The sequence below is a fragment of the Acinonyx jubatus genome, chromosome C2, assembly GCF_027475565.1.
Source record: "Acinonyx jubatus isolate Ajub_Pintada_27869175 chromosome C2, VMU_Ajub_asm_v1.0, whole genome shotgun sequence".
Lineage (NCBI taxonomy): Eukaryota > Metazoa > Chordata > Mammalia > Carnivora > Felidae > Acinonyx > Acinonyx jubatus.
This window is the reverse complement of record NC_069384.1, coordinates 133,855,646-133,878,121: the sequence shown is the minus strand read 5'-3', so window position 1 is coordinate 133,878,121 and position 22,476 is coordinate 133,855,646. Positions and strand designations below refer to the sequence as shown.

Sequence of the window (22,476 nt, the reverse complement as noted above, 5' to 3'; positions counted from 1 at the left end):
GAGAATTGGTATTAATTCTTCTTAAGTGTTTGGTAGAATTCACCAATGAAGCCATTTGGTTTTGGGTTTTTGGGTTTTTTTGTGTGTGTTAAGTTTTTTGATTACTAATATTTTTATTTGTCATGGGTCAAATCAGATTTTCTAGTTCTTAATTTATTTTTTGTTGTTTGTGTCTTTCTAGGAATTTTTCCATTTCAGTGAAACTACCTAATTTGCTGGCATGTAGTTGTGGAAAGTATTTCTTCATAATCCTTTTGATTTCCATAAAAGGATGGCTCCTTAGGGCCGAAAACAATGGCAATAAATGAGACAGAGTTGTCGGAATACTTTGGCTCAGACTTGAGTAATAATTTAAAACTCCATAAAGTTGTGTTAAATGGATGTATTAAGTCAGATATCTAAGACTTGAGAACTAACCAATAACTATATTCCCAGGGAAGGCCTAGAGGACACTCCCATTATGAAGATGATAAGGAATGCATTGGGGAGACAGGCACTGGTATCGCTGAGAAGTCAAGAGGGGCTGTTCTTTGCCACTATGGAAATGAGCTTGCTGGTACCAGTGGGAATAATAACGAATCAGGACAGAGGGAACTAGATGCCAGAGACAAGATGGATGTGATTTCCTGGTGGGCAGCAAGGCCAATATGGCCCAGAGGGCCCTGAGCTGCTACAAGGTGTGGCAGTTGCATGGAGAGCACGGTGTGCCTGGGGGTAAGACAGACGGTAGCCGGTAAGAGTATTGTTTGTCAAATACAACCACAAAAGATCAAAAGTGAGTGAACAAGAACACCGATGAGAACCATTAAAATGGAAAATCACAATTTTTCACCTAGCTTTCATGCCTGCGCAGTTCTCAAAGTCTTGAAACATTACTTCCCCTTAATGGAAGAATAGTCCAAATCCCTTTGAGGAAGAACCCTGCAAAGACGCAGCGAGGATATATAGTAGCGAATTCTCCAGTTCTTCCCCAAATGATCTTATGGTATTTGCCAGAATAACTGGAAAGGACAACGCAGATCTTTCAATGACTGTTATATACACAGTCTCAGATGACAGTGAATCCAAATGGCTCAAAAATGGCAATATATTCCCTTTGATAGAATAGGAGCATGTAGCTAGAGTCCTGGTATGTTAATTAGGATCTTGAATGAACTGCAGCAACAAGGACAGTAGCTTGTTCCATGACACCTGCTGTGTAAGGCTTTCTCTCTCTTTCTTTTTAAAATTGCAACTGGATATCACCATGAACAAGCACTAATTTAAAGCGACCTTAAGTTGGGGTACAAAAAGTACATCTGAATGGTGCAAGGAATTGAGTGCCTTAAACATAGCCCCTCAGCACCCATCATTCACAAGCACACCAACTCAGGAATTTCAGTTACAAGCCCTTACAATTCTTCACCTGGAGCTGCTTGGTCCACAGGCTAGAGGCGTGGGCGAATAACCACCCCTCCCTAATGGCCTTCGAACAATGAGTGACAGGAGTTGGTAGATAAATACTCCAGCTACCTTGCAGGAGTTAGTATCTGAGCATGTTGGGATAACTGAGGCATGTGACACCATGTCTCTAAGCCTCAGTTACCCACTGTTGGTTGTCTGTACAATGACACACCCCTCATTTGCTGTCTTACCTTCCCTGTTTCGCTTCCCTCCTTCTCTACAAGTGTTTTCTAGAACCACCTTGCATATAAATTACTCATACCACATCCTTGTCCCAACATCTGCTTTGGAGAAACCCAAACTAAAACTAACAAGAACTAACAAGACTAACAAACCCAAACTAAGACACTTCCACCTTCAATTCAGTCTCTCTGAATTTTTTCTTTGCTCTTTCGAAGCAAAATAGAAGCACTGAGAGAAAGAGGACTGAAAAAAGGCAAGAAAGAATAGCTGAAAGAATGGAAGGACTAGCGGTGGGAAATAAAAAGTGTTCGCCAGTGGTATTGTGGGTTCACCTCCTCAGAAGAGAAGGATCTGAAAAAAGAACTGGCTCGTGACCATCTTGTTCCATCACGCACGTACCTAATCTCTAAAACAACCCACAAAGAACACGTGGTTACCTGAAATTGTTACCACAGTGTAAGGTATGTGTGATGGCTAATTTTATGTGTCAACTTGACTGGGTCACAGGATACCCACGTATTTGGTTAACCATTATTCTGGGTGTGTCTGTGAGGGTGTTTCTGGATAAGATTAGCATTTGAATCAGTAGACTGATTCAGTAGACTGCACTTCCACACGTGGGTGTCATCTAATCCACTGAGGAACTGATAAGAACAAAAAGGCAGAGGAAGGGAGAATAATTTCCCTTCGCTGTCTGACGGTTGGAGCTGAAACACTGATCTTTTCCTGCCTTTAGACTAGGATTTACACCATCAGCTCTCTTGAGTCTCCAAGTTGTAGATGGCAGACTGTGGGACTTCTCAGCCTCCATCATCAAGTGAACCAATTTTTTACAATTAATCTTTATTGGTTCTTCTTCTCTGGAGTACCCTAATACTGAACATCATTTAAGATAGAGGGTAAGCTGCAAATAACAAAACATAACTACAGTCACTAAGCATATAAGGTTTTACTTTGATCACATAATAGAAAATACAGGGGTAGTAGTCCAAGTCTTTTCCAGCTGCTTAGCAACAATGTCAAGAACCGAGACATTTTCCATTTTTGTGTTCCAACATCCTTTTGTATTTGTGTTTGCCACCTTCTGGTTGCAATATAGCTGCCACAACTTCATCTCACTTTTGTTGCAGGAAGAAAGAAGGTCAAACCTCTTCTGAGAAATCTGAGCTTTCCCAGGAAGCCTCAACCATTTCTATTGGCTAGAATTATGTCCCATGGCCATCTCTAGCTGCAATAGACTATTTTTAGCTGGGTACATTGCCATTCTGAATAAGAGAGAAGAGATTGAGGAATTAATATTAGGTCACAATTATCACCATCTTCCACAGAAGGTGAGCACAAGTAAAACTCAAATTATCTCACAGCAGGGTTGGTACATCCCTCTAAGGTCATTTTGTAAAATCAATTTCTGAAGAATGGACCCTAGGGATATGTATGTGACTAGTCTAGTGGCTTCATGCAATTAAAGGCCCACCTACATTGTGTGTGTGTGTGTGTGTGTAGTGGGGGGCGAAGGGAGATGTCATCTAAATCTAAAAATAAAATGTATTAAAATGCTAGGATAACATGGTAAAGAAGAGAGGGAGCCAGAAACAGAGAGACAAGCAGAATTTGTAGAGCTCACTCAACAATCCACGTAAGGAACAGAAAGTTCTCTTTGCCCAACTTAAACTACTTTGGACCTTAGCCAAAAGATCGAGAAGGGGTAGCTGGCTACACTTAATCACAGCAAGCAGAAGAGTTTTCAGGTGGCCTTCCTGAACATTATCTTGCATCTGTAGTCTATGTATGAGGCTAAATGACTTCATAGACTGAGGAGTGAAGTTCTCCACATAAGAACTTCTATCTTGACTGCAGAAGACTGTCCTAGTTGTTGTATTCTACTTGTGCGTGTTTGTGTGTCTGTGTAGGTCCATGTAAGGGTGAAAATGCTCCCTGGAAAATGCCGTTTATATGAATTTATGTAGGGATATGTGAATAAATGGCATTTTGTAGGCCACTTATTCCAGAGTCAACCTCATGCTAATTTTTTATTTCTAAGAGGTTTCTTGGAGGAGTACTGAGAGACCACTCCCTTGCACTCACCTGCATGATTCACTTGTTACAAGCAATGAAATCCCCAGGAAGATACAATATCATCATGCTTCTGTTCTTTTCTTATTTTCTGAAATACGTGCAGTGACACTTTTGATCTCTCCAGAGACACCAAAAAATGCTTGCGGACAGAAAGATGGTTCTTCCAAGACTCATAATTTGTATTCTCTCTTTATGTGTCTGTATCTTTTACTACATGTACAGCACGCACATGACAGCATGGAAAATATAAACACACCTTTTTTTTTTTTATTTAGAATTAAAAGTCTTCCGGATACTCATTGTAATGGCGATAAGAAAGGCATGCTCATACATTATTAATCTGTGCTATAAAAAATGGAATTTACAGTAACATGATGTTTATTGCTTTTGCTCCTGAGATGCAGGGACATGCGCCTTTTTTTTTTTTTTTGCCAGGCACTTTAAAGCAGAGCTGTTCCACTTCATGCTGATGGCACTGTGGCATCAAACAAGCACCAATGACATTGCTCAGGGTCTTCCAAATGAATTTCTAGATTTCATTATAAAAAAAACGGTCTGCCCATTTGTACTGCCTGTCTTAGTCCAAACTGACAGCGTGAGCTGGAGTGACTCCAGATCTGGTTTTGTAGCGATATCTCACAAATTACAATGGGGGTAGTAGAAGTGTATTAGAGTTCCATTACATTACCTTGCTGTCTTTCCAAAAAAAAAAAAAAAAAGAAAAAATCCTAGGAAGAGGCTTTGTTATTCTTGTTTTATTTTGCTTGTTGTGCAAGAGTCTAGCAGATTTGCATTTAAAATTTCCTGCTGGAAAGGACGAACATGGTTGCACCAAGTTTTCTGGAGCACTGGGCATGGGGACAAAACCCCTGGGTTTCCAGGTGTATCACCTGTGCTCATGGTGCTCTCATAGACGGACTTAAATTTCCACAGTTATCAATACAGTTTGCTCTCATGGATTCAAGATTGCTGTAGGTTCAGTGTAGGTTAATTGGTTTGGGCTAGATATTTCAGCCCAGACTTGTGAAACAGACTTTACCTTCAATTTTTTTTTTTAACATTTATTTATTTTTGAGACAGAGAGAGCATGAACAGGGGAGGGTCAGAGAAAGAGGGAGACACAGAATCTGAAACAGGCTCCAGGCTCTGAGCTGTCAGCACAGAGCTCGACACGGGGCTCGAACCCACAGACCGCGAGATCATGACCTGAGCCAAAGTCGGACGCTTAACTGACTGAGCCACCCAGGCGCCCCCAGACTTTACCTTCAAATCAAACATGCTTTTTCCTGGGAGCCCCGTACAGTAGGGCAGTATATTAGATGGACCATATGTAATCGTCCTTTTCCTATGTCAGAAATGGTTGAATATGAACAATTTCATTGGCTCAACCTAGTATTTGGGCCTAACAAGAAAAATAATTCTCAATGAAATATGACTACCTCCCTTTCTTCAGTTTACTCCAGAGTCCTGTCCTTTGAACGGTCCCAGAAAGAGCACTGTAACTCCTGACCTGACTGGAGTTGCAGGAGATACAGTACAGCACAGAGAACTGGGCAATCGTGGCTCAAACTGGTTCTTCTCTTTCCATAAGTTTAAGGTATTTATTAATGTTGGCTCCCGTGTTATTCACAGTGGTTGTCCCAGGTTTCCATGACGTTTTCAAATATATTTTCAAATACTCCGGGGAAAGATGAGCCTAGGCTCATCTTATAGATTGGGACACTGAGGCCAAATGTGATGTTGTTGCAGTTATGATGTGGTCAGTGGCGGTGTCACAGTCTCCTCCTGTCCACCTCAAGTTTTGTTTTCCCACTTGCCCCCTCACAGCAGTGAAGCTCTCAATCCTCTAACTGCTCACTATCAGTGATGCTTCAGTCTCCATACTTAGACTTATTTAACTTCATTTCTAAGCTTTAAAGTGGGCATAATAATAGCTACTTCATAGGACTGTTTTGAGGATTAAGCTAGTTAATTCATGCAAAGTATTGGAGCACCTGGGTGGCTCAATCGGTTAAGCGTCCGACTTCGGCACAGGTCACGATCTCAAGGTTTGTGGGTTCGAGCCCCGTGTTGGGCTCTTTACTGACAGCTCAGAGCCTGGAGCCTGCTTCAGATTCTGTGTCTCTCTCTCTCTCTCTCTCTGCTGTCTCTCTCAAAAGTGGATAATAAACCATTAAAAAAATATATGTGAAGTATTTTGAATAGTGCTTGTATTGGAATAGTGCTATGTGTGTTTATTCTTATCAATAGACTTTTTGATTCAAAAGCCTCCTGCTCTAGGAAGCTGAAACTTGATGGAAAACCTACACTTGAATTTTATTACAGTCAGCTTTTATATTCATGAAGTCAACAATGTGAAAGCACAACCAAAGACTGACTACGAGTAGATGTATTGCGTTCTGCTCTAATAGGGGTCTTATGTTTCACCATTCAGGGAGCTCATCCATATTCCTCTCGGTTTATGGTCTTATGTTGGGCTGAGGAATAATTTTAGAGAGTCATAAAAAAAAAACCAAGGTGTTTGTCATAGCACCTGGAAGCAAGCATACTGTGGGCAGGTGCTGAGAAACCATTCTCCATCCCTGGTGCCAAAACACCTCAGCCTTTTCCCTGCCACGGCCCTGGTCTTGGACATCACTGAGGCAGCCCCTGCCAACCCAGCAGGCTGTTTGATGGCTCGGCGTTCTAGGAACTGAGACTGCGGGATGAATGCTCTGGCTGCATCTCACAACTGGCACTTTCCACAAGGCCTGTGGGGTTGGAGCGGTTGATCTCAGGGCTCATTTCTTGATGGCCAGGTATAAAATGCTCAAAATGCTCAATGGGAGCAAATTGGCTGCTTCTGGGTTATTACCAATAGACTACGTCTTCCAAAGACCAAAACTAATACACGAGTAAGACTGTATTATCAGCCCACTACTAGATTAAGTCATTGTTTTCTATGACAAGTCCTCCACGTAGGGGTTGCTGCTGCTGCCGCTCTGTGTTTGTATTACCAAGAGTTTGCTTCTGAGTTGTTAAAAATGTCTGGATCGAATTTTTCGAGTTGGGATAGATCAGGTGAGGGTCTTTCTGTCGGAGCCTCAGTAAAGAGGGTAGTCAAGCAGATGCTGAATGGATTGTGGAAGGTGGAACCCAGGCGAGGAAAAGGCCTAGTGCTTTCCCTTTCTGTACAGCTGTCTATAGAAATGTTGTTTATAGACAGGTCTTCATGGGAATGAGGAGCCTTGTTGGGGAAGAGAGAAAGTTTGAGGACAAAACAAATGAAAGCCTGGATTATGTTTATGCTGGGATGGCCTAAGTGGAGAAAGGGTGGAGGCAGAATTTTGATGGGATTTGAGAGGCTGATAAGGAGAGAGGCTCAAAGGGTATAAGCCCAGGCAATCTAGGATGTGTATCCACAGCAGCCAGGAAAGTAATGTGTGTTCTGCCGATCAGTGTATTTTCTTGGTTATAAATATAATTGTTCAGGACCAGGTCAGACAACAAAAATTTTAAACTTAAAATTTGGATAGGAAGAATCTTTCAGAAGAAAATGAATCAGTACATTTTTAACAAATGACATTTTATCCAAGTTTCTTTTCATTAATTGAAACTAGAGATTAAAAAATGACTGAAAAGAGAAAGAATATGCAATGGGGAAAAGACAGTTTCTTCAACAAATGGTGTTGGGAAAACTATAGGCAAAGAATGAAAGTGGACCACTTTCTTATACCACACGCAAAAATAAACTCAGAATGGACCAGAGACCTAAATGTGAGAACTGAAACCATAAAAATACTAAAAGAGAGCACAGACAGTAATTTCTCTGACTTTAGCCATAGAAGCATTTTTCTAGATATGTCTCCTGAAGCAAGGGAAATAAAAGCAAAAATAAACTATCGGGATTACATCAAAATAAAAAGCTTCTGCACAGTGAAGGAAATAATCAACAAAACTAAAAGGCAACTTACTGAGGGGGAGAAGATATTTGCAAATGACATATCTGATAAAGGGTTAATGTCTAAAATACATAAAGAACTTCTACAGCTCAACACCCAAAAAGTAAATAATCCAATTAAGAAATGGGCAGAAGACATGAACAGACATTTCTCCAAAGAAGACGTACAGATTGTCAACAGACACATGAAAAGATGCTCAACATCACTCATCATCAGGGAAATGTAAATCAAAACTACAGTGAGATATCACCTTATACCAGTCAGAATGGCTAAAATAACACAAGAAACCATAAGTGTTGGTGAGGATGTGGAGAATTAGGAACTCTCGTGCACTGTTGGTGGAAATGCAAACTGGTTCAGCCACTGTGAAAAAAAGTATGGATTTTCCTTGAAAATTTAAAATAGAACTCTCCTAAACCCAGTAATTGCGGTACTAGGTATTTACCCCCAAAATACAAAAACACTAATTCAAAAGGATACATGCACCCCTATGTTTATAGCAGCATCATTTATAGTAGCCAAATTGTGGAAGCGACCCAGGTGTGCATAAATAGATGAATAGATTAAGAAGATGTGATGTGTATATATATATATATATATATATATATATATATATATATATACCCCCACACACATATATAATGGAATATTATTCAGCCATAAAAAAGAAAGAAATCTTGCCATTTGCAATGACATGGATGGAGCTAGAGAGTATAATGCTAAGCAAAACAAGTCAGTCAAAGGAAGATACTACATGATTCCCCTCATATGTGTCATAAGTGGGATTTAAGAAATGAATGAGCCAAAAGAAAAAAGAGAAACAAACTAGGAAACAGACACTTAACTCTAGAGAACAAACTGATGGTTACCAGATGGGAGGTGGTGGGGGATATGGGTTAAATAGGTGATGGGGATTAAAGAGTACACCTGTGATGAGTACCAGGTGATATATGGAATTATTGAATCACTATATTCTACACTTGAAACTGTATGTTTAAAAATTAGTGAAAAAGAAAGGTAAAAATGTCAAAATCAACATAAGTGAGAAATATATCCTCTGCTGAACAAAAATCCATAAAGTTGCTTTTTGTTTGTTTGTTTCATGTAAGAAGCCAGACTCGACCAAGACCGGAATTCCTCTTGTGCCTAATAAAAGGTTAGTAGATTCTTCAGCTTGAAAAACTCAGTGTTAAACAGATTCTCAGTTGTGGAGGTTCTCAGAGTCTAAAAAATATTTCTAGTAGTTCCCGTAGTACACATTCTCCAAACTTATTTGATAACAAAATCCCTTTATAAGACCCATCTGTAGGGATTAATGTTCTCCCAACATGTTTTGAGAACTGTTACTACTCAAGAGGCCTCTGCAATTCTTTTGTGAGCCTCAGAATACCTTAATAGACCTTATTAAATGGTAGTTATTATTATTATTTGTGAAGCACTTTCCACATATTGTTTTTAATTCTTAAACTGTCACGTGTAAGACATTATTATTCATACTACAATTAAAGAAAGAGACTGAGAGAGGTTAATGGATCTACCCAAAGTCACAAAGCTAGTAAATAATGGAGCTGGGTTTTAAACTCAGATCTACTCAATCAACAGCCTTTTTGTTTTCTGTATAAATATGGTTGAATGTCAGAGTTCCTCCCTCTGTGTTTGCTGAAGAAGGTGGTATTCTTCTGTCCCTTAGAATTAATTATAATAAGGAATACCCTTTTGGTAAACTTGAGGTTTGATTTAAATGGCGATTGTAGAAGGTCAGTCAACTGATTAGGAAAACAAAGGAATGAAATCATTCCATATGAAGCAGGACATAACCAAATTTGCTGCTGAGTAAGACTTGAAAATTATTTTCAAGGCTGCATTAATGCATCATCTACTGGCTTTCCCCTGGCTCATGCTGTTACTTCGCCAGATTCAGATTTGATTTAATAAGCAACAGCTTAAGAAAAATCATTTATGGAATATCCTTGCAATGTTTAAAAAACATGTTCAACTTGAAAGCATCTTGAAGACCTTATTGAACCAGAAGGACGGTATCCTGCACAGCTCTTATGTTGCCTTGAACGAAAAGCCTCTACTTGTCCATGTGCTCTTATTTGTAAAGCCCAGCTTAGAAGCTTAAATGTTTTCCTGTAGGAACAATCCTTGCTACTTTACCTTTGCTTCGACTACAGTAAATGCTTGACAAAGCACAACTGATAAATTCAATGGCCTCTGCCTGCCAGCCACACCTTGCTTTATTACAAGGGTCTTCATATGCCAAAAGGAGGATTTCTAAAGAGAACCATTTAAGGAATACGCCTGCTTTGCTAACTCTAGCACTGTTGAGTAAAATCCAAATTCTCCTTTCATTTCTTTTTTTTTTTAATTTTTAAATGTTTATTTATTTTTAAGAGAGAGAGACAGAGTGCAAGCAGGGGAGGGGCAGAAAGAGGGAGACACAGAATCCAAAGGAGGCTCCAGGCTCCAAGCTGTCAGCCCAGAGCACAAAGTGGGGCTTGAACCCATGAACCGTGAGATCATGACCTGAGCCAGTCATATGCTTACCAGACTGAGCCATCTAGGCGTCCCTCCTTTCATTTCAACTGCACTGTGGAATTTTTTTCAGTTTATTTTATAACTTCAGAGTGCCTTATTATTATAAACAGCATACTTTTTTTTATGTGACCTAAAATATCTTCTGACCTAAACTTTTTTTTTAAGTTTATTTACTTTGAGAGAGAGTGAATGTGAGTGAGGGAGAGACAGAGAGAGAGAGGTAAAGAGAAAATCTCAAGCAGGCTCCTCACTTTCAATGTAGAGCCTGATGAGGGGCTCAAACTCATGAACTGTGAGATCATGACCCGAGCTGAAATCAAGAGTCCGACACTCAACTGACTGAACCACTCAGGCACCCCTCTTCTGACCTAAACTTTACTTTTCTTGACTCATTTTTACTATAAATGTGGAATCCTGAAGCTATTAGATTGTGTCTCTTGAAGCCAGTTTCCTGTTTCTCAGACAATTTTAGGGCCTGGCAGCTCAGGTTGAGAAATTCATCAGGGATTTCAAGGTATTCACCCAAAGTGCCTTTCTTTGAAATTCTTTCACATTTACTACAATGGCTTTTTAAATGGAGCAGTCTTCTGTTGGAAGAGGCTGGAGAGTTTGGAGAAAAAAAGGAAATAGTCACCTGGGGATATGAGTAGGGTTGTCAGATAAAATGCCAAACACTGTTAGCTTTGAAATTCAGATTTCAACAAGGAAGAAATTTTTAGTATAAGTATGTCCCAAATATTGCATGGGACATACTTACACTAAAAAATTCTGCAGTATTATCAGGCAGTCGAAGTTAATGTGGCTGTGTTTTTATTTGCTAAATCGATGGCCCTACACATGGAAGAAGTGTAAACCCAACGGGTAAGAAGAGGTGGTCATGACTGAGAGACTGCCCATGGAGCTGGGTCCACCTTCAGCAGCATTGGAACAGAGGGACACAAGAGGCAAGGATGACAATGTGTGGGCGTAAAAAGGGAAGAAAGAAAATATGCTCCTTAATTTCAGGCGTTAGCCTTCCTGGGACTACTTAAGAAATAAAATGAAAATAACCTAATCATTTTTGTAAACAAATACAATTAGATGAAATGTCAAATGTTAACGTTTTATCACGCTGTCACCTAGAACATCAAATTTGAGGGTTTGCCAATTCTGCATTCAAGCTTGTCAATTTTTATCAGTCATTTCTTTTTTTTATATGAAATAATGACATCAGAACTGTGTTTTCTAAAGTTTAGCATTTTTTTTTCAATTTTTTAATGTTTATTTATCTTGACAGAGAGTGAGCAGGAGAGGGAGAGTGAGAGGGAGGCACAGAATCTGAAGCAGGTTCCAGGCTCTGAGCTGTCAGCACAGAGCCGGATGCGGGGCTAGAACTCAGGAACTGTGTGATCATGACCTGAGCCGAAGTCAGACACTTAATTGACTGAGCCACCCAGACACCCTTAAAGTTTGCTTTTTAAAAATAAAATCGCAGGGACGCCTGGGTGGCCCAGTTGGTTAAGCATCTGACTCTTGATTTGGGCTCAGGTCAGGACCTCAGCATTCCTGCTTGGAATTCTCTCCCTCCCTCACTCTCTGCCCCTCCCCTCTCAAGCCTGTGCTCTCCCCCCTGCTCTTTCTCAAAATAAACATTACAAACAATAAAAATAAAATTGCGTTTCCTGGGAAAATTGGTTATGTTCTAGGATATGTTACCAAGATGATAGTGTTTGCCCTTCGTTTTCCTCTCATCTGTATTCTGAGTACACAAGTGATTCTTCGCAATGGACCTCTGAGCTGCTTGGACCTAGCAGAAACTTCCCTGAAACTAGTCTTCCTGACTAGGAAAAGCCTAAAAAATATAACGCTAAGATTGCTTCTGAGGGCAACTGGAGAAAGAGAAGTGAGTCAGTGGCTAGTAAAGCAATAGACAGGAGGGAAGGAAACAGCTCCCAGAGAGGAGAGAGAAAAAAAAAGGTGGCGGCAGAGGACGGCAGGGCATGGGCGTGGTTCCTGGCTGTGCGGCCACCTATGGGCTGATGAGGGTAGGTGGTCTTGGAGGTGATGGCCGCCGAGGTGCATGTCTGGGGTGGACACAGAGATCCCAGCCTTCCAGACTATGTCACATTGCTGGCACATAGACAGAGCACGGTCAGCCCTGAAGGGACCCTGACAGCTAGGCCCGTAATGCCTCAGCGGCAACCATGATGAACCGATAACGGATGACTGAGAGGCTTCCTCATTTCTAGAAGTCACCTAGGACCCCAGAACCTTTGTATAATACTGGGCAGGGGTGGGGCGGGGAGAGGCTTGTCACATGACTGTGATGAAATTTCCCAGCAACACAGCAGGATGAGTCAGAATTAAGCTGATTCAAGGAAAATAAAGTGAAATTTGCCACATCCCTGTGGCCTAAGCTTCAAACCCACTCCACACATTTGCTTCATCTAGGTGTGTGAATTCCACACCTAGCAGTTACTAGGAGGAATCCCTCTAGTGTTTTAAGCCCAGGAATACCAATTTCATAAGTTTGCTCGTAAGATATTGTGGGTTCCAGAGAAATTCCCAAATTGCTTGATTTTGATTCAACTAAGACAGACTCTAACTAATTGTGCTGCCTCTAAGATTTGGAAATAATTGAATTTCTGTTTCTGTCTTTTGATCCAAGTCCTAGTGAGTAGTTCTCAATATAATAATATTTTCCTAGTATTACTTCAGCAGTCAAACAAGAATATAATCCAAAAAGCCCCCTGTATTCACAGACACAATGCTCTTATGGTGAAACCACAGAAAGAAGTTGTAATTAATGCAAGAAATAATGCGAACAATCTATTAACATAATCTGAATGAAATCCCTGCACTGTTAAATGCAGACACTAAGTGCTCATATAATACTTTATTAATTAACAAAGTATTTATCCACAGGGAAATGAGGATAAGAGACCATACACTTTGTCAGACTACAGGAAAATGTATTAGTGCTTCATAAGAAATGCATACAATTCAAACAATAGCATGATTATCTTTTTAAAGCAATTACATTTAATCTCAGAAGAAAGAATAAATACATTAATTCTTCTATGTTCCCTGATAAGCCACCAAGATACATAAGCGATCATTTTCTTTTCCTACAGCTCTGGAGGCTGGTGGCAATCCAGTGTGCTGCTCAGACAACTTATGCAGTGAAATATCACTTAGCACATGAAAACACATTATGAGATTAACTGACTTTTGGCTGAATAGAGTTCTCTTCCCTAGGAAGCCACGGTCTGTACTTGACTTTGCACATTCCTTTCAGCTTTAGAGACTTGGATGATGAGAAGGTGTATCTCCCATACATAATAAGAGTGTTTGGTACTGAATTCCAAGTCTTTTTTCTTACCCTGGCATGCCGGGCTGAACCAAGTCTGATCACTGAGAATGCCTTTTACCTTTAAAACTCAAAATGCGATGAAATCAAAGGATTTCCATGATTTCTTTCTCATGGCCCTATCCAGGCTCCTCTTGGCCTTCTAGAACTGGAAGCTGATAAGCAGAAATCATACCCCTCACCTGCATTAGCTGATTGTGACAACCAGACAATGATCTACCCACAGCCACCAGCTAATGCAAGAGAACTTTGGCCAACACAGCCCTTGTTCATCACCTCTGAAGCAACACCCAGGCTTTCACAGCTGTGGTTTCCAACCCTGTACTATTCCTTGTCTGTCGATCTGAAAAGCTGTCTCCAACTTGTCTCATGGTTGCTTCATAGATGCTGTCTCCCTCGGCTGCTGGTTCTTCAGAAATAGCCCTTCCCGGTTTACCCTGGACCCAAGACCCAGGGTACTGTGTGTTCTAGATGTTGTCACCCCTCAGTGGAGTCGCACCAAGGGGATGGGAGTTGGTGCAAAAGTACAGAGAGATTGCATGACTGACCAGCCCATATATTTCTTGAATGAGGATGTTTGCGAGAAGACTTGCAGTCAGGGGCGTAAATGCCAAATGCCCTAGATGCCACATGGCATGACAATGAAAAGATAATCGAGCCCTCCAGGGGTGCCTGGGTGGCTCAGTCGGTTCAGCGTCTGACTTCAGCTCAGGTCATGATCTGGCAGTCTGTGGGTTCGAGCCCCACGTCCGGCTCTGTGCTGACAGCTCAGAGCCTGGAGCCTGCTTCGGATTCTGTGTCTCCCTCTCCCTCTGCCTCTCCCCCACTCATGCTCTGTCTCTCTCTCTCTCTTTCAAAAATAAACATTAAGAAAAAATTTTTTAAAATGATCGAGCCCTCCAATGCCTCTGTTTCCTCATCTGTAAAATGTTGGTACTAATTACTTCCCTGTTGTTTCCCAGGGACTGTGGTTGGTGATGGACACTTATTACTATATATGTGAAAATATTTTGGAAAAGTACAGAATGTCAAATGCATTGCATTATTGTTCATATTCATGGGAATAAAACTCTGTTTAAGTCAGCCCTTTTAATGTTCTTTTCTAATGTTTTTTTTTCTAATGTTTTTTCTAATGCCTGTCACAATGCCCCATGGGAGAAAATGCTATAAATGTTATATGGTCAAATATGTGTGGCAGAAAGTGCCTAGAGAATCTCCTTGTAGGAGACGAACAACACTTGTTGGTATATTAAGGGCTCTGAAAAGGCCCGTGAAAAAGACACCTGTTTAAGTTTTGGTTAATAATGTTTACCTTATTTGGCCACTGATTTTTTTTTAAAGCATTAAGAAAAGTATTTTTTTAAAAAGATAGTCATTATTAAAACTAATGGAGGGAAAACATATAAGATACATCCAAAACAACAACAAATATTCCATGGAACTAGTTTTCTATAAAACATGATTTAAAAAGCAAGGTCTAGATCATTTTAAAAGTGACCCTGAAACAAAATGTAAAGACATGCTAGCTTTCAAAAGAGAAGTTGCTTATTTTTGTATGTGTATTTTTTAGGATAACATTGCGATTGTTTTAATATGAAATAGAAATGCACCTGGTATATTTCACCTAGTTTTTGTAGGATTTTCATCCATTCTTTTAATGTGGCGACCCTAATACTTGTACTGAGGCTTCTAGAGGAGACACAGTGAGACAGTTGGGTTCTCTCACATTCCTTGTCGGCGCTGTGGCCTTCCTTCTAGGCCACCTCTGACAAAAAGTACCAACACCAGAAAGAAGGAGCCGAGGGGAATAGTAAATCAATCCTTTAGGGGCTAAGTAATTTGTCTCGGTCTGTTTGGGCTGTTATAACAGAATACCATAGGCTTGGTGGCTTATAGATAACAAACATTTGTTTCAAACCCTTCTGGAGACTGGAAGTCCAAGATCGAGATGCTGGCAGTTTATCATCTGGTATGAATGCCCTTCGCCTTTCATAGAAGTGCCATCTTCTCACTGTGTCCTCACAGAGGGAGCTCTCTGGGGTCCTATTTATATGGACACTAATCTCATTCATGAGGGCTTCACCCTCATGACCTAATCACGTCCCAAAGGCCTCACCTCATAACATCATCACATTAGGGGTAAAGATTACAACATGAATTTTAAGGACACACCAATATTCAGTCTGCAGCCTAACTATATCTGACATCATTCTCGGCTACTTCATCCTTTTATCAAAGTGCATAAGGCAAGATCACTGACATTCTCAAGAAGAAGCAACCAACTGGAGTAATGGGCAGGATTTGAGTGTGCCTTCCATGTGTCTTTCCACTTTCACTCTCTTCTCTTTCTCTCCATTTTCTTTAGCTATTTTTCTCATTGGGTTGCCTCTCTTGCTTTTCTTAATGACCGAGTTTCTTTGAGTTTTAGATATCATTAATTATAACATGTAGCACAGGTTTAATGTAAGCTGGGGGAATGGAAGGAGATAGAGTGATTGGACACATCAGTTCTAGGATGCACACTGATTTTATACATTTATTTGTATAACAGACATTTATAAAGTGCTTATTATGCACCAAACGCCAAGTCTAAGAACCTCACATTTATTAACTCATTTAATCCTCTTTATAACTCTATCAGGTAGATACTGCCATTGTTCTTATTTTATGGAGGAGGACACAAGCACAGAGAAGTTAGGAACTTGCTTAGTATCACAGCTAGTAAAAGCTAGGGGAGACATTCAAACACAGCAATTCTTACTATCTCTCCCCCCTCCCCGCCATTCTGCCTCAAAAAAAATTCTGAGCCCCAATAAATAGATTTTGGTTGAGAAATTTTCACCTTTGTTTTCCATGTCATAAAGTACAATGAAGATCAGAAACACAGAATAATTCAACTATTCCTAATTATTTAGTCTTTTATCTGATGGATATTTGTCAAGCTGCTATTCTGTGCATTCTGCTGAAAAAGGCTCTTCTCAGAGGGGAACCGAGGCTGTCACAGCTGTGTCGGGAAAAAAGATGTATACATGTAAACCACAGCACAAGGGAGAAGACTACCCTTTGGGTTGTGGCCACAGACGCTGTATACAGATGCTACTCTTAGGGTCCCAGCCTCTTGCCTAAGATCACAAAGTGGGAGGCAGTGAAGTTAGGGTTTGACCTTACAGTGCATGCTTTCAACTACTACCGCTGCTGTTTAGGAATCTCTGAGAACTGCGCAAAAAGCATGTGGCATGAGTCCCATGTAGCTGCTGGTGGTGGATAAAACTTTACTTTTAGTTATTTTGTTTGCAAATGGTGTTCATAATGTCACTGCTTGATGGGAAGTGACAGCGAAGTCAAAGTCCAGGGAGCCAGAGATGGCATCCAAGAATCATTAGGATCTCAGAGGTGGGAAATTAGGAACAGGTAAAGTTTTCTGGCTCTTGACTGTGGGTCGGCCTCTGATGTCTCATTGCCATTTGTAAGCCGTCGGACGCCTGAAACACACCCAACTCTTCAATCTGTTTATTCAATTTCTTCCTCATTTGGGATTTGGCAATTTATTATTTTTTAAGCAATGTGATGATTATAATCTAGGTTAGATTTACTGAATTCAGAATGCAAGAGAATTTCTTGTTTTTTTTTTCTTTTCTTTCCTTCTTTTCTTTTCTTTTTTAACCAAGGAACAAGAGTCTGCCTCTGCCTTACAGAATCTTCATTGCAACCTATTTTTTTTTAACTGCCAGATTCTTAAAATGAATTTCAAAAATGCATTTGGGCCACTCTATTCAGGTGGAAACTTCTATTAATGGTCTTTTGACCTAGTAAGCAGCAATGATGTCATTTCTAAGCAGATATAGCAAGTACATGATCGCAGTCCATTAGCAGGAATATGAAGCCGGTAACACTGAACTTTATTGACAAGCTGGAGAAAGTTCTGTCCTCTGTCACTGAAAAAGCTGCATGGTATATTTTCCCGCATGGACAACAAGCTTTCCTGGTAATGGAATTCGGTGGCGCTTTGAGGGATGTACCACATGTGGTTATAGATAACCTTTTTCTTGTTTATTCTGGAAACTGGCTTTACTCAGGAGAGACCTTGAGATTTGTGTAGTCCGAATTACATGTGCCAACACCGTACCCGGATGGCTAACGTTATCCAGTATCAGCACTGCTCCTTTATGTTGGATGTCTTTATCTGGGAGAATCAAGTCTTCCACTAGATAACATGTTATGCAGAATTGATTTATGGGCAAAGTTTTACCCTTAGGATACAGATGAAGTGGAGAGATTTAAGTCAGGCACGTTCTGAGGGTACAACAGGTGCATTGGAGGAAAAGCCTGTAAAAAAAGATTGCTTCAAGTGGTTAAAATCAGAATTATCGTAATTCTAACACGAGTTTCTAAGCTTCTTTCTGGAGTTACTGAAAGTCCCTATAAATTGTACTCATTAGAAGACGCTGCTTTATGTCACTGATGTTAGAGAATTAATCTGCCTGGAAGACATCAAATCCCGCGTAGCCAGGGCTCATATCCGCAGAGAGGCCTTTCAAGACATATCCGCAGAGAGTACACAGGGGGCCCTAATAATATGCCATCGGTGAGCCCTGGGTTTCTTAGCAGTATTTTGCCACAACTGTAGAAATGGTTTAAAACTGCCAACACCAGGGTCTCTGCCTGTCCATCTTCTGGAGTTACTCTTTTTCTTACCATTCAAATAGTCCATTTGACTCCCCTGTCCCAGGGGGAAATCTAACAGCCTGTCCTGCATCTCTCAGGACCCCTGGAAAGTACTTTCATTCTTTTGGTATCTGTCACTTCCTGGTTGGAAAAAATGCTCTCAGTTCCATTTCAATCCACTTTTACCATCAGGTTCCCACTCTCACCCACAGATCCAGCCCTCTGGCCTCCATTCTCTAAGTAGGGTGACCAACTATCCTGGTTTGCTTGGGATGTGGGACTTTCTGGGCTAAAACTAGAGAAGCCCCAAGCAAGTCTGAATGAATCGTTCACCTTATTCTGTAGGAGACCAGTATATAGCTCTGTTATGTATAACAAACTTTCTGAGGGATCGGGGGTAACAAGAATGAAATAAAAGCACAAAAAAGAAAACACAAACTTGGAGATAAGGCATCAGTATAGCTAAGGGCCTAGTCCTCTGTCCCCTTATCCTTGGTTAGCATCAGCACAACAAACTCTAGCAGTTCTGAAACTATGATCTGTCGTCTCGTGATTGAAAGTATGATGGATTGAATGTTTGCATCCCCCAAAGTTTATCTGGTGAAATCCATACCTCCAGTGTGATAGGAGGTGAGGCCTTTGGAAGGTGATTGGATCACAAGGGTGAAGCCCTCCTGAATGGGATGGGTGCCCTTATAAAAGGGATTCCTGAGAGCTCCTTTCTCCTCTTCCCACCATGTGAGGGTGCGATGAGAAAACAGCTGTCTGCAGCCCAGAAGAAGGCCTTCACCAAAACTGGACCATGTTGACACCTTGATCTTGGACTTCCATTTTTCAGATCTGTGAGAAATACATTTCTCACAGATCTGATTTTTATAAGCCACCCAGGCTATGAGATTCTGTGAAAGCAGCCCGAACTGACTGGCAGAAAGGTTGAAGGGCAAAACATGTGGGCAGATTTCAACACGAGAGAGCATGTGTTTGCCTTTTAGAAAGAGGCCCCTGGCAGCATTCTGTAAAATAATGGAGCAGATCCTGAAGTGCGTGGAAATTGTCTTTCTGTGGAAAATGCTACACCTTGTGCCAATTAGACACTCAATAAATGCCTGTTGAATCAAACCATAAGTGCCCTAAAAATATGTAAAGAGTAACTCAAAAAGATTTTACTACGAAAACCCTTTATTGTCTCAAGTAATAAGAGACCCCAGGTAGTGCATTTCAGAGTTGATTCAATAGCTCCTCCTTGTTATCAAGAGTGGTGTCACTTCCATCTTCAGACCCTACCATCTTCAGTACTTTGGCTGCATTTCCCCTCATTGTCCCAAGATGCTAATTCCAGGGGTCAAATTGCATGGCCACATCAGTAGAGGAAAAAGGGCGAGGGGAAGCTTACTCCTGTTCCCCTTTAATTAGGGAGGAGAGTCTTTCCCACCAGATTTCTTTTTTAAGACTCAAGGTTCACGTAGGGAGGCTAGGAAAACTAACCCGTAGGAAAGGGATACAGCCTTTCCCAGCCAAAGTTGAACAGCAAACAGAAACTTTTACTCATAGCAAAAGTAGGCTGTTTTCAGCAGTTTGGGGGTGGTGAGATTTCCTATAACATGAATTTATGTGTAGAATCTCTGATGATGTTTCAGCCACATCGTGGTAGACATTGACAAGAAGTCCACCTGAATAATTTTTTTTCCACAGCCTGCACAAATACTATCTTTCCCAGCTTCTTTTATAATTAGAATGAGGCCATGTAATCGAGTTCCCGGCCAAGGGAAAGTGGGCAGGAGTGCCTTCGAGGAGCCCTGCCTGGGAGAGCCACATGTCCCACATTAAACTGGGATTACTGAGATTCAAGTAAAAAATCAACTTTATGGGGCACCTGGGTGGCTCAGTCGGTTGAGCATCCAACTCTTGATTTCGGCTCAGGTCACGATCCCAGGGTCGTAGGATCAAGCTCTGCATCCATATATCCCTGTGGCTCCAGAAGCCAACTTACATGTCAAAGATGACTAGCATTCATATCTTGAGAATCCCTACCCTTAGCAGAATTTACTTGTGCAAAGAAAAATGAACCTAACCCGCTGAATTATTTTCATCATCTCCACAGAAGTGACTGCAAACTTAAGATGAGGTTGGATCCAACTTCATTCTGTAAGACATTACACAAGGAAGCATTATGGAGGCAGTTATATATGGTCTTACTTTGGGGGTCAGCCTTTACACTGCTGGCTTTTATTATGTCATTCCAACATTCAACAAAACTTCTGTGTGGGCAGATTTTGTTAGTCCCTGGGATTATAAAGATGAACAGTGTCTTGTCCTCATAGAAATGACAGTTTGTGTATTGGCAATGGAAATTTAATGTCATGTGAGCAGTCGTGGAAGTGTATATATTCTGCTGTGCAGACCACAGAAGAGAAGGTTGCTGAACCTGCCTGGGGATGATGTTACAATATCTACCATGGGATCTTTGTCTATTTGGGCCGCTATAACAAATTACCATAGACAGTGGGACTTATAAACAATAGAAATTTATTTGTCATACTTAAGGAGGTTGAAGAGTCCAAGATCAAGGTGCCAACAGATTCAATGTCCTAGTGACGGCCCACTTTCTGGTTCATAGACCGCTGTTCTTTGCTGTGTACCCACGTAGTTGAAAGAGCAAGCTAGCTCTCTGGGGTCTCTTTCATAAGAGCGCCAATCCCATTTATGATGGCTCTACTCTCATGACCTAATAATTTCCCAAAGGCCCCACATCCTAATACAATCACATCAGGCATTAGTTTTCAACACACGAATTTGAGGGGGCATGGCACAACTATCCTGTCTAAAGCACATATATGGGGTGCCTGGGTAGCTCAGTTGGTTAAGCCTCAGACTCTTGATTTTGGCTCAGGTCATAATCTCACGGTTCGTGAGTTCAGGCCCCACATCAGGCTCTGCGCTGATGGCACAGAGCCTTCTTGGAATTCTTTTTCCCTCTCTCACTGCCCCTCCCCTGTTGCTCTCTCTCTCTCTCTCTCTCTCCCTCTCTCAAAATAAATATATAAACTTTAAAATAATGTTTATAAAACACATGTATAAAGCCCAACCCAGTGACAAGGATGCTGTTAGTGTTCAATAATGTTATCCTTTATCTTTTCTTTAAAGCTATGTTCTAGCTGATCTGAAGGCACTTTTATTTGTGCCAGACTCTTGGCTGTCATCAGTGGTGTCCTGGTAAACTGGTCCTCCAAAAAATAACAAGTCTTGATTTATAGGGTTTGCCAATCTCTGTGGTGTAAACACTTCCATCATGGCCAATTTCAAGCTATAACACTTTAACACAGGTTGGCAAAATGGCTGAATATTTAATAATTGGCTCGTCAGAGTCTGCATTAGCCAGCGCATCATATCACTGCCATAATCTGGTAAGATTCCCCTCATTGATGTATTTCAGTGTAAGAATATTTAATTAATTAATTAATTAATTAATTAATTAATATAGAGAGAGAAAGGTCATGAGCAGTGGAGAGGGGCAGAGGGAGGGAGGGAGGGAGAGAGGGAGAGACGGAGAGAGAATTATAAGCTGCCTCTACATTTAGCATGGAGTCTGATGCGTGGCTTGATCCCATGACCATGGGATCATGACCTGTGCTGAAATCAAGAGTCAGATGCTCAACTGACTGAGCCACCCAGGTGCCCCAATATAAAAATATTTTGAAAAGACTTTTAAATATAGGATTTTGTGAAGATACATTCATTCATTGATTCATTCATTCATTCATTCATTCAACAAGTACTATTTTGCATTTTCTAGGTGGTTGGCCCTGTTAGATGCTGGGGCAATACCAGGAATGAAGCAGACATCGTTCCTTCCATTCTGGAGCTTCCATTCTAGTGGAGAGTGATGACTATAATGGAGAAAAGTAAGATGAGGTAAGGGGGTTACTGAGATAGTATGGGAAGTACTATTTTATATACGGTGGTCAGGGAACTCTTTTCTTGATGAAATTATGTTTGAGCGAGGCTTGAAGGAAGTGACAGAGAAAACCGTGTAGATATTTGGAAAAGGACACTGGGGGTGCAGAGACTCTGGAACAGGACTATGCTTGCCATGTTTAAGGGGGGACAACAAGACCCCTGTGTCCTGATTGGAGTGAGTGCAGGGTAATCAGGTAACAGAGGCATGGGGGCAAGGTGGGGCTTCCTATGGATAACTACAATTTACTGAATGCCTCCTCTGTGCTGGTAACAATGATAAGATTAATATAGACATTGTTTCACTTAATCTTTACAAGGCTC

General features: G+C 40.9%; 1 long non-coding RNA gene across 1 annotated transcript in view; it reads left to right on the top strand.

Annotated features, from left to right (window-relative positions):
• LOC113599991 (uncharacterized) overlaps positions 1-22,227 on the top strand; it is a 78,515-nt gene extending 56,288 nt beyond the window's left edge. Inside the window, exon 3 of the long non-coding RNA XR_003420993.2 lies at positions 21,992-22,227. This is a non-coding gene — a long non-coding RNA (uncharacterized LOC113599991). The remainder of the gene's footprint in view (positions 1-21,991) is intronic.
• Positions 22,228-22,476: the final 249 nt, after the last annotated feature.